Consider the following 14,863-nt stretch of genomic DNA (forward strand, 5'->3'; position numbering starts at 1 on the left):
TCTGTTTTATTTGGATCTCTACCAAGAGTTGCTCAACTGTGGACTGAAGGATCCAAGACAACCAAAGGAGAGAGGGGAGGAGCCCAAGAGAGGATGCCTGCAGGAGTTGTATGTAGCACTTGAAACCAACACAAGGGTAGAAAAAGTGCCTTATTCACTTCAGCATGCCAATCATCTAACAGGGCATAGTATCAGTATTTATAAAGGAATGAATGCTACTTTAGTAATAAGGAAGCCCACATACAGTAGCATACAAAAAGGAAAGGAAGAGATATTACTGGAAAAAAATTCACAAATATGCTAGAATGCCATGAGAATAAAACCCCCAAATAAATGGTCAGATTCTCCAGAAAGCACTCAAGGAGCACCATGTAACATAACAGAACCCTCCACATAAAGTAGTTTCACTAAATATCAAAAGTTAAAACAGGTTTGGACTCCCTGTGAATTATACTAGCAAATTCCCCACATAGAATTTTATTTACACAACTATTGAGAACTGAAAGTATGTATTTAAATGGAGATTTCTCCTTGGCTTGATAAGGTCAATATATTAAGAGTTCAAGTGCATTAATTTCATAAAGTTGTTTCAACTTCACATTCAGCATTTCTTAACAGAGACTCTGCCTCAGTTAATATTTTGCATAATACAACTTTTCAGGGAGGCCTATGACCTTAATTAAATTAAGAAGGTAATTCAGGAAACACCCTAATTAATTAATTGCTAATAAAAATTCCCTAAGAACAGCAGCTCATATTCTATTTCCCAAAGAAATACCTGCATCTATCCATTCAAATGAATCTGACTAAGTCTGTTTTTGCATCCCTTATTTAAAGACAGTTTAAATGCAGGCACACCTTTTAATCTTAGGAAGACCTTTGGAGACCTAGAACTTTAAAATCCTGCCTAGCTACAGTAAAAATGACACATTTGTACAATTCACACACTATCTTAAGTTCAGTAATGTCTCTCAAGTGAACACATAAATAAATTTCAAGTTATTAAGTCTTTAATGTAGCCTCAACTGTATTTATATTTTAAATGTGGGTAAATATGTTATTATATTAAGATGACAGCCTAAATTCCCATCCATTTACCAGGAATCATTTATATTTCATATAGCACTAGAGACGTCTTCTCTGAGCTTGCGAAGAATTATAATGGGGGGAAATCAAACCAAACACTGATGGACAACTGCAAAGAGCATTCCATGTACAAATGAAAAATGTTGCTTGCTAAAGAGCTATATGGTCATTTTCAAATACCAACCTTCTTGATGCCATTTGTCAGATAAATTAATCACACATGTAGTAAGTGGCTAGCAAAGTACCAAGGAAGTAATGAGGTGTGCTACCGTTAACTTGCTACTAACAATAACTCAAATTAGAATATATCCAAACAGTCCCTCTGATAATATCACTACTACTTCCTTAAGAAGCAAAGAGGTTAAGATTTTTGGATTATGACAAACACTACCAGAGAAGTTCACTGTGATTGCAAATGTCAACATTCCTTGAGTGGCAGCAAGAAAAAACTTGGGGAACCTCTGTTTTGAGGGGTCAAACCAACACCCATGAATATCTTTCCCTTCTCAAGAGTACTGACCAAGACACCTCAGGTAAGTTACTGAAGTCTAAGGAACCATTTCACATACTCTGATCTTCATCTTCTTTCTCTGAAGAACAATTAAGTGTACAAGCATTAACAAGCAAGAAAGCACTAGATTTCTCCCTGGTAGATAATGTTTTATGTCAACTTACTTGGGCTGACTCTTAAACAAAATTAGGAAGTTGGCAAAATCTATCTTCTCTTACATTTGCTTTCCTTACCGTACCCCCTCCAAGAAATCTAGTATTCTTATCCTGTTCCCTCACTAAATATATTAAATTGTGACACTCACCAAGGCCCAATGTCTTAAGCTTCAGATCTACCTCTAGAACTAAAGTTAGAAATTATTCAAACTAATGCATAGTAATGGTGGTGACTATTAATGGTAGATTCATATATACATACATGCACACTTTTTACTCATGAGATTTAAAAAAAAAAATTAATGATTTTCAACCAGGTTGAGGAGAATGAGCTAGTGGATCAGAAAAACCTGAGGGATTCTGAAGTAAATAACCCTCTCACTCCATTCATGCACACCTAACCTTCCTGAATCATGGATAATCCACAGCCCTGATAAGCCATTGACACTGATGGGGTCTGGTGGAGTGGGCTGTAATGGAGGAAGGGCAGAGAAACATCATCCAGTTGAAGAGAGGGAAAAAAATATTTTTGTCTTGTCTTGTTCCTTTCTTCTGCCCCACTCTGAATACAGACTTAGGTGATCATAACAGTTGCAATACCAGGTAATAGTCTTCTCTGCTTTAACCTAAAGGATAATCAATCTGTCATAGGTCTTACAATGGGCTTTCAGAAATCAAGGAATGATCAAAGCAAAAGACACTTAATGGCACCCCAACCATCTCCAGGCAGATGGTCGCCTACCCTACACACCTAATTCAAGGCTTCTGGAATGTCTAGTTATGAACACAGTAAACACTAAAAAAAACAAAACAAAACCCAAACTCACTCCTTCTCCCCTCCACCTCTATAAACAGTCAGGTCAGCTCGTTTTCACCTTCATGTTTCAATGTAAATGTCACCTCCCCAGAGAAACCTCTCCTGGTCATCCTATTTCAAGTAGGTTTTCCACGTCCTCGTTTGCTTACTACATGTTACTTATAAGACTCAAAATCACTTATCTCGGCATTTAGTCCACCTCCTACCCCGCAGCACTGCCTTATCTCAGCAGTTTCTAACACAATTTCTGTGAAGTATCTGTGAAAACAATGAGGAAGGTAAGTGGGATTCTAACTTTCAACAGGGCAACAACGGAGTGTGAACTGGTTATAGACCCAGTAAGAAAACAAATAAGAAATGAGTTATAAATCAGAAGCAAAGAGAGAGGGTTAACAGCTGTGAGTTCATGCGGAGGTCAAGGTTATGTTTGAACCAATAAAGCAAAGGGGAAAAAGTGGAACAGAACAGGAAAAGAAGAAAAGCTTTCAAGACTAACCAAGCACATGGGCTTATACAGCCCTAGACCAGCTCAGTCAAAAACAAGGTTACATTAGTCTTTGGGTGCCACTTCGCTTGCCTCAATTCTCCAGCAAAATCGACTCTGATAACTCTTCTCCACAGATAACCTCAGGCCCTACTGAAGAGAGCAAGTGAGGTCATCAGGATCAATCTCTCCAAGTCCCACCCTCAGACACCATCACCAAGCTGGAAGAAGAGGCACCCCTACCGCCGCCAGGGGCCTTACTCTGTCATTCCACCTTCTCTGTATTTTCAACCTGTCTGCCTCTACCTGCTCCTTCCAGGCATGCTGAAGTCTCTCCATCAAAGCAAATCCTCCCTTCCTATAGACGGAAGCTTCTCCACTCTTCCCCTGACAAGCTTCTTAAGAGGAGATTTCAGGGGCTCCTCTAGATCATCTCTTCCATCCATTTTGCAATGCATCACAAACACGCACTAACAAAAGGACAGAGGTCATGGTTAGGGGCAATTAACTAACATCCCTTCAGTGGACAAAGCCAAAAGGCAACCTCCATCGCACTCAATGACTGTAGATCAGTCCCTCAATGACTCCATTAAAGCATCTATAACGGTTTGACTTTTCTTGGGTCCTGGCATTTCCCAGTGTTCTTTTCAAGGCATTCCCCTTTTATACTATGCATTTCCCTTCTGAGTGAGTCACTCCTAAGGTTTTATCTATCATTGGTGACTTCAAATCATGATTTCCAGCACGCACATCTCTACTTAACAAACCTACAATCAAGCTCCCTATTGAACATCTCTGCAGTAACGCACCAGACACACCTCAAATTCAACATTTTCAAAATGAATTAATTATCTTCTCTTGAGGGATTATTTCCTCCCCTGACTGATGGCAATCAGTTGCCCAAATCACAATTCAAAGTCATCGTAGGTTCCCCACTTCCTGGTTCTACATCCATTTACCACTAAAGCCCCTGGTTCCGTTCATTTAGCACCTCTAGATCTGCCCTGCCCCAGACTCCCTCCTCATAAGAAACTGGGGTCAAACAGACCCTCATCCTATCTTAGCTGGCAAACAGCAAAATTTCATCTCCTTCAATCTAGCCTCCATATCACTTCTGGAGGGATGTTAACATTCTAACCCAACAGTGTGACTCCGCGGCTTAAAAACATCTAATGGCTTCCCTGTCAATCATTCCCAGCTACAAGACAGAAGCCTACTTCTATTAACTTTCTCATGTGGTAAGCTCCAGCCATGTTGGTTCATGCCTTAGTATTTCTGTTTCATGTTCTCTCCTATATTTGAAATGTCCTCCAATTCCAACAAGCTTCTGATCCTTCAAGATACGAAACAAACACCACCTCTTCCATGAAGCCCTCCCCAATTACCTCTATCCCACATTAGACTCAGCAAGTTGATATCCCTCTTCTTTGGGTTGCCTTACATACATCTATTGGAGAGCTTAGCATCCTCTAATTCAATTGCTGAACCCACAGGTCTATGTCTGTGTGTGTATATAGCTATACGTGTGTATATATACACACACATACACTGACACATAGTTATACACATGCACATACACACACATACACTGACACATACATTCTTTAAAAAGCAAGGTCTATGTCTTATTGATATCATCCCCAGCACTCTACACAGTGCTTTGTATATAGCAGGTTCTAAATAAATGTTTGCTGGCAAACTGCTCTAAGTCAAAGAACACTGGAACTTGGGGCAATAGAGAGTAAAAAAAAGTTACTAAGTTAAAAAAAAAGAAACAAAAAATGAAGAAAAGTAAAGAAGGTGAAAAAGAAAATAGCATTGCTATAAGTTAAAAAAAAGAAATGAAAAGTAAACAAGGTAAAAAAGAAAACAGCATTGCTGCACTAGAATCTGCCTTTTAGATCTACTTCTACTGCACCCCCAAAGCCCTCCCTTCTTCCCCCATCATTACACACATCTTAGTGTGGCTTACTTGCTCATGTGACTTTACCCCTACTAATAATATTTTCTAAATATCCTACTTATAGCAGCTCATATTTATTGTGCCAGGTACCTTGCTATGAGCTTTCTACATGCTAACTCATTCAATCATCACAATAAGCCAATGCAATGGATGTTATTAGTATTACCATTAATAAATGAAAAAAAAAAACAAGCCTTAAAAAGATTAAGCGATTTGCCATTGCCCCACAGCTAGTGAAGGGGATTTCAAACCCAAATAGTATGATTTTAGGGCTCATGTTCCAGATTTAACCACCATGCTATACTACCACCATCCCCTATTCCAATAACTACCAGGCTTCCAGGAAAGCACGGATTGGAGGCTTATTTACTACCTGAAATACAACAGACACTCAGTAAATATTTGCTGGCTGACTGGTTGAATGAAAGACTTTAAAACTTGGAACTTTTTTTTTCTTAATCTATAAAAAGAAGTGGTTCTTAAAGATCTTTTTCAGCTGTAAAAATTTTTTGGTTTGATTATATGAAGGGAAAGTATCCATTGCCTATGAAATGATGTCACAAGAAGAAAGAGAACAGATAGGTAGTTAAGGGCAAAGTGTGAAGTCAGAAGACTAATGGAATCCTGGATCCCCCTCCTAACCTGGGCAAGTTACTGGTTCTTTCTGAACTTTCATTTCCTCAACTTTAAATAACAGTGATCATAGCAACTGCCTCAGTAGGTTATTTTGAAGATTAAATAAGAAAATACACGTGACACACTTAAACATTGCTTGGAACATACTCAAGCACTAATAAAGAGCAGCTATTACTTCAATGCTCAAAATCAGAAAATAACTGATGCACACTGGCACACGAAGGAAGAGGTAACCATTTGCTGATTAAATAAACACAACTTTCTCACAGGAGGACTATGTCTTATCTCATTATTTTAGTGTCCTGAGCTGTGTCTGTGGATTAAAACATGTGACTTAGAAAGAAAAGATTTAGCAAACAGCTATATTTTCACTCAAATATGTGGGTTCTCTCTTAACACCTTTCTCCTTATCCCTATTTGTTCATAATCAGAGAATTCACCTGGAGCCCAACTCAGCTCCCATTTCTCTCACAGGAAGACATATTTCTTATGTGTTATAAAGAATAATAAGGAAGTACGGGAAGGGGGTATTCCAAGGCAGAATTTTAATCCATACATATTTTTCAGACTTCTCTGCTAGCCTCTGATTGTAGAGCATCCTGCCCTGGAAAAACTAAAAATCTCAAAAGAAAAAATGTTTAATCAATTTATAAATTATTTTAAGAAACTGACACCCATTTCTGAAGCTCAGCTGAGAAATCTTTCTTTTTACATGGGCAGGCACTGGGAATCGAACCCAGGTCTCCTACATGGCAGGAAAGAACTGTCAGCTGAGCCACCGTGGCCGGACTTAGCTGCGATATCCTGAAGTGTCCCCAATGAAATGTGTGAAATTCCTTCCCAAATGAAAAACTTAATTCTTTTTCTTCTTTGAGCCGCAGTTATCAACCAAGAAAAATCTACTAAAGGAAGGTGAAAAAATTAACTCTAATTCCATTAGGTTATCACATAAATATAAGAAACTCTATAAAAAGTCTCTACAATCATTATCGCCTCATAAAATTTAATAAACAGGTAAAATTTTTAAATAAAAAAAAATTGTAGTGTGACTAGATATTTTTATAACAACAAGCATTTTTATAGTAAAAAGGTGTTACATTAAAGAAGGCATATGTGAAAATTTTTCAGCTCTATTTTTTTGGGAATTTCAGAAAAAGACTATTGAAAAGCATAATAACTTACACTGAATTTATCCTAGAAGTGTCACATTCCTTACGAGATAATGCTAATTTGTTTAATACAACTGCCAATTCTACCATCCATAATAAAAGGGGTCTGGAATAGCATAAGTAAATAAATAAATAAGCAAACAAATAAATAAAACTCAGACAAAGCTCATAATAAATAATGTATCTGCCTGTTCTCTCAAACCTTTAGTGAGTAGCTAAAATGAACCAACATTAACTAATTTTTAATTTATATTTTGTCACTGCCCTTGCTCGTTCTCTTGTACAGAAATTAATTAGTAATGATATGGGTAGCAAAAGACAGGCACACGAGAGAAAGGTCAAAATCAATTTGCTCTTTGAATAAAGAGTCAGGCTGTAACTGAAAGTTGGCTGTATTCACATTTTGTGAGTGGGAAAACCGACGTGACTTTTGAAATTCATACAGAAGGGCAGGTGTAAAGAAGTCAATGCCAAGCTAGGAAGCACCACTGATATCCAAGAGAGCTCAACACCCAAAAGGCTGTGTCACAATCAGTCTTTTAACGAGGATGACAAGATGAGAACTATGAAGAGGTGGGCTGAGTAATTAGCTGCCAAAAAACTCATGCTCCATGGAAGAACCCCATTTTACTTCATATTCCTCATTTGCAACATACAGAAGCAGACTTTGGGTGAGCCTAACATGGTTTAGATAGAATAAATACTGATAGTAGAAGTAGAATCATCATTATTATCATTGGTATTACTATTATTACTACTACCACTTCACCAACCATTTTTGGGAACCAAGCATGTGTGAAACACTTTACATGATTTCATTTAGTACTCTGGATAATCAAATGAGAAAAATAAGGTGCAAAAAATCTAAAAGAAGGGCAGAGTAGGAAATCATACCTAGTCTTGTTTGACTCCAAAGCCCAATCTTTTAACCATTATGTTACCTTCCACCTAGATAGATATCATGTTGGTTCAATTAATTCTACTGTGATGAAACTACACATAGGATATAAGTAATAGCAGTAAAATGTAAGGCCCTAGGTAGAGAATTCAGAAAGGAAAGGAAAGGTATTCACAAGTATGATGGATGTGAGTATAGCTGTGATAACTAAAAGAAACATAAATGCTATCTCAAAAATACTAGAAATAAATATATGAAATGCAAAGAGAAAGAATATGTAAATTAATCTGACCATGGGAACGTATGTCCTATTAAAGCAAACCATATTGTAACTACATAGAATTTCAAAGCTTTGATAAAATGCTGCTCTAATATTTTTCATTGCATTAAAAAATAATCTACCCATTGATATATTCTATGTGTACAATTAAGGTTTTTTCACTTCATTTTATATCTCAAGACTCAGCTCCAACTGTCTGTAGGGTGGCTCCTATAATGACTCAAAATCAGGGTATCAGTGAGATCATCTTTTCCTCCAAACTCAACTTCCTATTGATTTCCTGCCTGACTCTCCTATTTCCACGGAGGCAAAACCATCCTGCCAGTTAGCCAGGAGCAAAATGTCAGCTGCATCCCTGATTCCTTCTGTTCTGCCAAATTCCCAAGTAATAACAATCATTCAATGAATTTCCTTCCCAAAGACTCCAAACCCTCGATGCTTTTTAAATCTTTCCATACTGAGTTGGGTCCTCACTGCTTCGCGGAATTTCTTCCTAATTAATCTCCACTCTCCTGCCTCTCAATCTTCATGGCAATCATTACCTCTACATAATAAAGACTTTTAATTTCCTTCGGGGTAGGGACTATGGTCTTCCTCTCTTTAAGGACCCCACACTGCTTAGCACAGACCCTTTCCCAGAGTCAGTACAAACACTTTAAATATTAAATTGAATCCATCTCTACTATGCAACCACTAGAACTCAATTACAGTTTGAGATGGTGCCTCCGTAGCTGCTACAATCTATTTGAAGATGGGTTAGCAACCTCACAGAAGTCAGAGAATTTAACTGGGTCTGAGGAAACTGCTCAACCTGAGCATGCCTGTCCTACACAGGAAGTCTGCACCATACCCTAGATTCTTCCAGGAGACATAAATATTTCATCCATACCTACCCACATTTCCACTCATGTATCACTTCACCATCTGTGCTTTCTATGGCATATTTGACTTCAATATGCTAATGGATATTATGCTAACTTGTACCAGCTAAACTCATTTCAGGGGTCCTATGGAAGCTGACCCGACGTGGTCAACATATGTACTGCTTATTCAGAGAAATGTGGAGGCAAATACCTAATCGGAGTTTAGAACAGCGAGAGTTGCAAATAATGGTTTTATTTAAAAAATACATGATCTATGCCAACATTTTTAATATTACTCCAGCTTGAGTATTAGTTTACCTTCAGCAAATGCCTTTTCCTCAGTACATCATACCTAAAATGGGTTTAAAAGTACTAGAGCAGAGTAAGCAGGACCCAAAAAAGACTTAAACAGACAGACTTGACTAGCACTATGAAGAGGACTGTAAGTTAAAAGACTCAACCTGCCATACAAAGAGCCAGAAAACACAAACAAATTGGACTGAACACCATGATGGCAAAATAAATAAGAACAACCTTGAGCACCGGTGAGGCCTGGAATGAGAGACTACTTAAATGCCTGACATTACAACATCAGGCAGGGAAGAATGAGAATGTGCAAACTCAGAATGCTGGACAGAGGTTAACTGGGATGGGTGTTAAATCTGATCGACAAAGAAGTTTTTACAATGGCCTCAAAAGTCATCTGTGATGTGCCACGCACTCTCTCTGCTGCGTCTCTGTGTTTCATCTCTGACTAGCCTTCCATCCTCTCATGGATCTAACCCAGCAACGTTGGCCTCTTTTCTGTTCCTCCAATGATGCAGGTCACACCCGAGCCTTTATGTCCCCTCTCTCTGGAACCCTCATTCCCCATGGAGCCATAAGGCTTCCTTCCTCACCGCCCTCAAATCTTTGCTCAAACGACCTTTCTCGGAGGACCATCTCAACCAGCCAAGCTAACACTCAACCTGACCTTCTGCCCCAGAACCCTACAGACTCTCCTTACCCTGCCTGACTTTTTTTCATAATAAATAGCATATAACATGCCCCAGAATTTACCATTTATTGTCTGATCCCTCTCCAACCCCTGCCCCTACCCCCACAAATACAAACATAGAATGTAAGTTCTATGAGGACAAGGAATTTTGTCTACTTTATTCACTGACACCCTCAGTGGCTAGAAAAGGGCACAGCACAGATTAGGAACTCAATAAATATTTACTGAATATGTGAATCACAGCACTGTTCTAACTGCGTTACAGGGTAATTTCCGAGAAACTCATCACCCTATTATGTGTAGAACACTGTGTTAAGCACTATGGGCTAGAAACGGTACTCAAGACAATCTATGACTTCAAACAATTTACTCCAAAATTGTCTCATAGGCTAATTAGGCCAAAGGATGTCACACCTTTATTTGTTCACTTTGCTCCAACATCCACTATCCCCACCTGCCTGCATGCAAAAGTTTACAGAGAAAAGGAAACATATCAAGGATCTAAGTGCTGAGCAGTTTCTGAGTAGTTCTTTAAGAAAAACTCCCACATGATTCTTTTATGTACGAATATACTACATAGACCATCAAGGATAAGTAAAACTTGTACACATTCAATACGCACTAAATTATAAAGATGTTGCCAAATGTTCAACTCACTAAATACACTAATTCAACTGCTTTTAAAAAACACTTAACTCTACATATATACACTTAAAATTGAAATCGATTGCTTAAATGAGCATCCAATGCAGTTTTTCATTGGCCTTTAAGGACTTCTGATTTCCTCAAAATGTATAAGGTTTCAGTAAATAATAGCTAAGCACTGACCTCCTCAGTTTCAAATTGGGGGGAAAGTCTTACAGAGCATTATTAAAACACTGTGTTTGTAGTATGATTTTAAAATGACTAAATGCTTGTTATGGAATTTAAACCCTAAAAATACAATGGTAGCCTACAGTGTTTAAAAAAATACAAACACACTTAACACCTAGCCTGCTCTTTTGAAGGTGAGATGTTCCTTTTACAAAAGTAGAGAACGTCTAGCATGTCTTTAAATATGTTCTAAGAAAACAATTTTTGGGGGTGTGTGTGCATGGTTCAGGAAGCGAACCTGGGTCTCCCACATGGACGACAAGCATTCTACCACTGAACCACCTAAGAAAACAATTTTTGAGGAGGTGGCAGACAGCTGACTACTGTAAAGTGAAGTACAAGTGAAAGAAATTGGTCAAGATAAAGGCCACACTTGTAAATGCGATTACTTGCAAATGAAAGAAATCACATACTAGCTATCTTTCAAATATGATCACTGTCCTTTTTGGGCAAGAAAGGAGAAATGTAGCAATGTAGTTCACAATATTGTATCACCCAAACCAAACAAATCAGAACAAGGTTGCATCATGCCCAAGACAAATCCACGCAGGCTCCTATGGGTGAGGCCTGCACACCGTCAATGAATGTACCTGTGTCAACTGCATGTCCTGGTTTTTCATTTTACTCTCTTTTTAGAGGAAAACAAATTACCATGTAAGCGTCTGTATTTGGGGCATCAGGCAGGGATGAATGAGAATGCACAAAGGGTGCTGGGCAATCTCTGGGACGCCTATAAGCTTTCACTGAGGCCGTTTCTCTCAGTGGCCACCTCCTCTGAATTATCCCTAAGTCTTGCAAACCGATCACTTCTGAAAGAGGCTGTTGTCAAGATTCCAACGGGAGTTTACCCTGGGTCGATAGCTAAAGAAAATGATCCATCTATGGAGCCAAAAGCCAGCTGCTTTATTCTGAACAGAGATTCCCTCCTCCCAACCTTCTAAAGCGCTTCTAGCTTTCATTTTTCTTACATTGCAGCAAGAATTCAGCAGCAACAAAAGCGCCTCCTCTCATCACAACATGCAGATGTTCACAGCTCTGTGCAGTTCCCTAGGACATGAAACATTTCAAGAATCTCCTAAGTGCTCACTAAACTTGCCTGAATTACCTACACCACTCCCTCCTCCACATTCTTTAAGCATTATATATTTTTTGTGAATGTTTTGGGAGAAAATACAAAAAGTTGTATACTGACTAAGGAGATGTGGAACCACAGGCCCAAAACAAATGCAATTGTGAAAGTAGGGAGCTAGTTTAAGGATAACTCAGCCAACCTGTATATACAGGAACTCGAGGACTTTTAGACTTCCAACTGTTTAGCAACATCTATCCCACCTCCAACCCCACAAATCTTCTACAGAAAGTTTGGCAAAATAAACTTTACTTTACAGGCTAAATGAAAATAATTGAAGGCTTGCTCCTTGAAATTACGTACATAATCGATGCATAAACAAAGGATCTTCTTAGGTTCTCCATTTCAGTGTATTAAAAAAAATTCTTTTTAAAAGGTTTACATCTAATAACTATGAATCTAATTAATAAACAAAGTTACTCTTTCATGAATTCCAACTCTCTTTTGTAACATCTTTCATATAACTACAACTGTCAATCCAAATTTATTAAACAATTTGACGTCTTCATGTTAAAAATTCTCAAAAAAAAAAAGGAAAGAAATATAGATACATACAAAGTAAATGATACCACTACCACCCCCCACACACACATACCCCGCTCCCCTAAAAATCATAAAGATTATGTCCTTGGGCATGGATTATGCAATAGAATTCTTTGATTTTTCTTTCTTAGGTAATTCTAGATCAAGACAAACAGACTACAGATGTGGAGCACTGTTCTGCACGGCAATATTTTAGCAGTTTTATTAAGAAAATAACTGTGTCAGAGAAACGGAATTTCCAACAAGATGTTGTCAACTGTTTGAATAGTCCCAAATCAATCCCAAATGTATTATTATTATGGGTGTGTTCTGGTAAAATAGGCACCTGTTGGGAACAAGGCCCTGCTGAGGCTTCTAAATGAATTATCTCATTCCATTCTCACAATACCAGGGTTTCAGGTATTAATGTTCCCTTCTTTCAACAGATGAGAAACACCTTTACTAAAAGAGGTTAAATAAATGCACAAAGTCAGACATTAAGCAAATGGGAAGGGCAGAATCCAATACACATTTGTCTGACTCTAAAACCCATGCTAATTCCAATTCAATTCAGTATACCAATGGTTTCAGAGGCTAATTTCTTTCCTTCAACTGAGTTATTGAGTGCCTACTAAGTGAAAACATAGTAGCTCAAATTATCCTTTTAAAGGGTAATTTAGAACGCTGCCACTTCCTAGCTCAACCCTCTGATGGCTTCCAGGCATACTAAATTAAAATCCCAACCCCTAAGGATGGGCTGGCCCCTGAACTTTGTTTAGGTTACCATAACCCTTGGAAATGCCAATCCTGTTCCCACCTCAGGATTTTTGCACTTGCTATTATTCTGCTGTCACAAACCTTTTGATCAATCAGCACTCAGCAAAAATCTCACCACCTTATAGGAGCCTTCCTTGACAATCCAATCTAAATGAGTTCCCCCCAGCTACCCAGAGTCTCTGTCTAGCCTGTTTTTTTCTTAATTACAGTCATCCCCATCTGAAATGATCTTGTTCATGTATCTGTTTCTTTGTTTATTGTTTGTCTCCTCCCAGCTAGAATGCCCTGAGAAGAGGGAGTCGCCAATCCTGCTCACCATTGATTTCCCAGCCCATATAACACACACACAGTGTGAACGTATTAAATAAATATTTATTAAATTGATGCCACAGAGACACATAGATAATTAGATGCAGGCCTGGCCCTCAAAAAGTGTTCAATCTATAAGGGACAATTATGCAAATAATTCCACAAGACAAACGTTTTTAAGCGCCTTATATGAAATAATAAAAAAGTATCATGTGGTTTCAGAAGGGAGATTTTTTAAAAAAAATCATATACCAAGGTAACATTAAGAAATACCTATAATTCATCAAGAAAAAAAAGGAGGGAGAAAGATAGATTAAGGGAGGGAGAGGAGGGAACACACGTGCGCACACACACACACTCACTCACTCATGTTATTTCTCAGAGCGGAAATGCTCAGTTCAGTCACGGCTTGGAAGATATAAACATCATTGAAATTCAAAAGCAGTTTTGAAAGAGAGGATGCCTCAATTGGTATGCAAGGGATGTTTCCTCCCCCTGAATACATTATGAACTTGCAGCATGCTAATATGCCATGTTATCATAAGCACCAGATGGGGCAGTAGGCAGTACATGTCCCATCAAACCTCAAGAAGATGTATTAATGTTCATGCTCTTTAAAAAAAAAAATCCTTTGCCTATGTCCCTAGACTTCTACATTTCTTAGCATTCAGTCACTTTCTCTCAAAGCACAGTCCTCCAGGGCTGCTTCTCTTCACCAGATGGTGCCAGGAATCCTTTCAATCTATTTTATCACAGGAGGCAAAGGCCACAAAGCGTGTCAGACTATGCTTTCTGAAAATCCACCAAGCACAAAGGAGAATAACCGAAGATACAGGAGATGTAAGAAATAAATCTTCTTGGGACACTATTGGTGAAACCCTTTTTAATTATGCTGGGCCCTTCTTCATGTTAAGTAGAGAAAAATTCAAGGAAAAGTGCTATATATCTAAACTTTCAAGACTACTTGATATTATTGTTAATGAAGGCCCACCTAAATAGCATCAGTTAACTCATAAAACTATGAGAAATAGGAAAATGGCCTCAAAATGAGGCAAAGGGTATAAGAAATGGCACCTGAATGCAATAAAAGAGAATCACTTCTGTAAAAGAAGTATCAGAACAAACTAACATCCTGGATCCTGAAGGAAATGCACGCTCTCTTAACTATTTGCAGTCAATTTAGCTGTATGTAACGTGTGGGCATCTGAAAATGTCATCAGAAACCAACGCGCTGAACAAATACATTATTCATAATTTCTTGAGTATTATTTTTTAACTGTGTCATTTAAAATAAATTACCTTGATTTCCATTTATCTAGGACCTTCACTGGTTTATTTATGACCAAAAAGCGGGTGTTTTCTCTAGAATACAAGGGAGACAGAAAACATAATTT

At 38.2% G+C, this 14,863-nt stretch overlaps 1 protein-coding gene across 10 annotated transcripts in view; it reads right to left on the reverse strand.

The window, feature by feature from the left end:
• The window catches only part of RUNX1T1 (RUNX1 partner transcriptional co-repressor 1), a 134,694-nt gene that overhangs the window by 70,728 nt on the left and 49,103 nt on the right, over nt 1–14,863 (reverse strand). For 3 of the 10 annotated variants that reach the window (XM_077167187.1, XM_077167191.1, XM_077167192.1), the window contains one exon: nt 14,769–14,831. The exons of the other annotated variants lie outside the window; for them this stretch is intronic. The gene's annotated coding sequence lies outside the window, so the exon portion shown is untranslated. The remainder of the gene's footprint in view (nt 1–14,768; nt 14,832–14,863) is intronic. 10 annotated transcript variants of the gene reach the window in all.

This window comes from Tamandua tetradactyla, chromosome 6, assembly GCF_023851605.1.
Source record: "Tamandua tetradactyla isolate mTamTet1 chromosome 6, mTamTet1.pri, whole genome shotgun sequence".
Taxonomy (NCBI): Eukaryota; Metazoa; Chordata; class Mammalia; order Pilosa; family Myrmecophagidae; genus Tamandua; species Tamandua tetradactyla.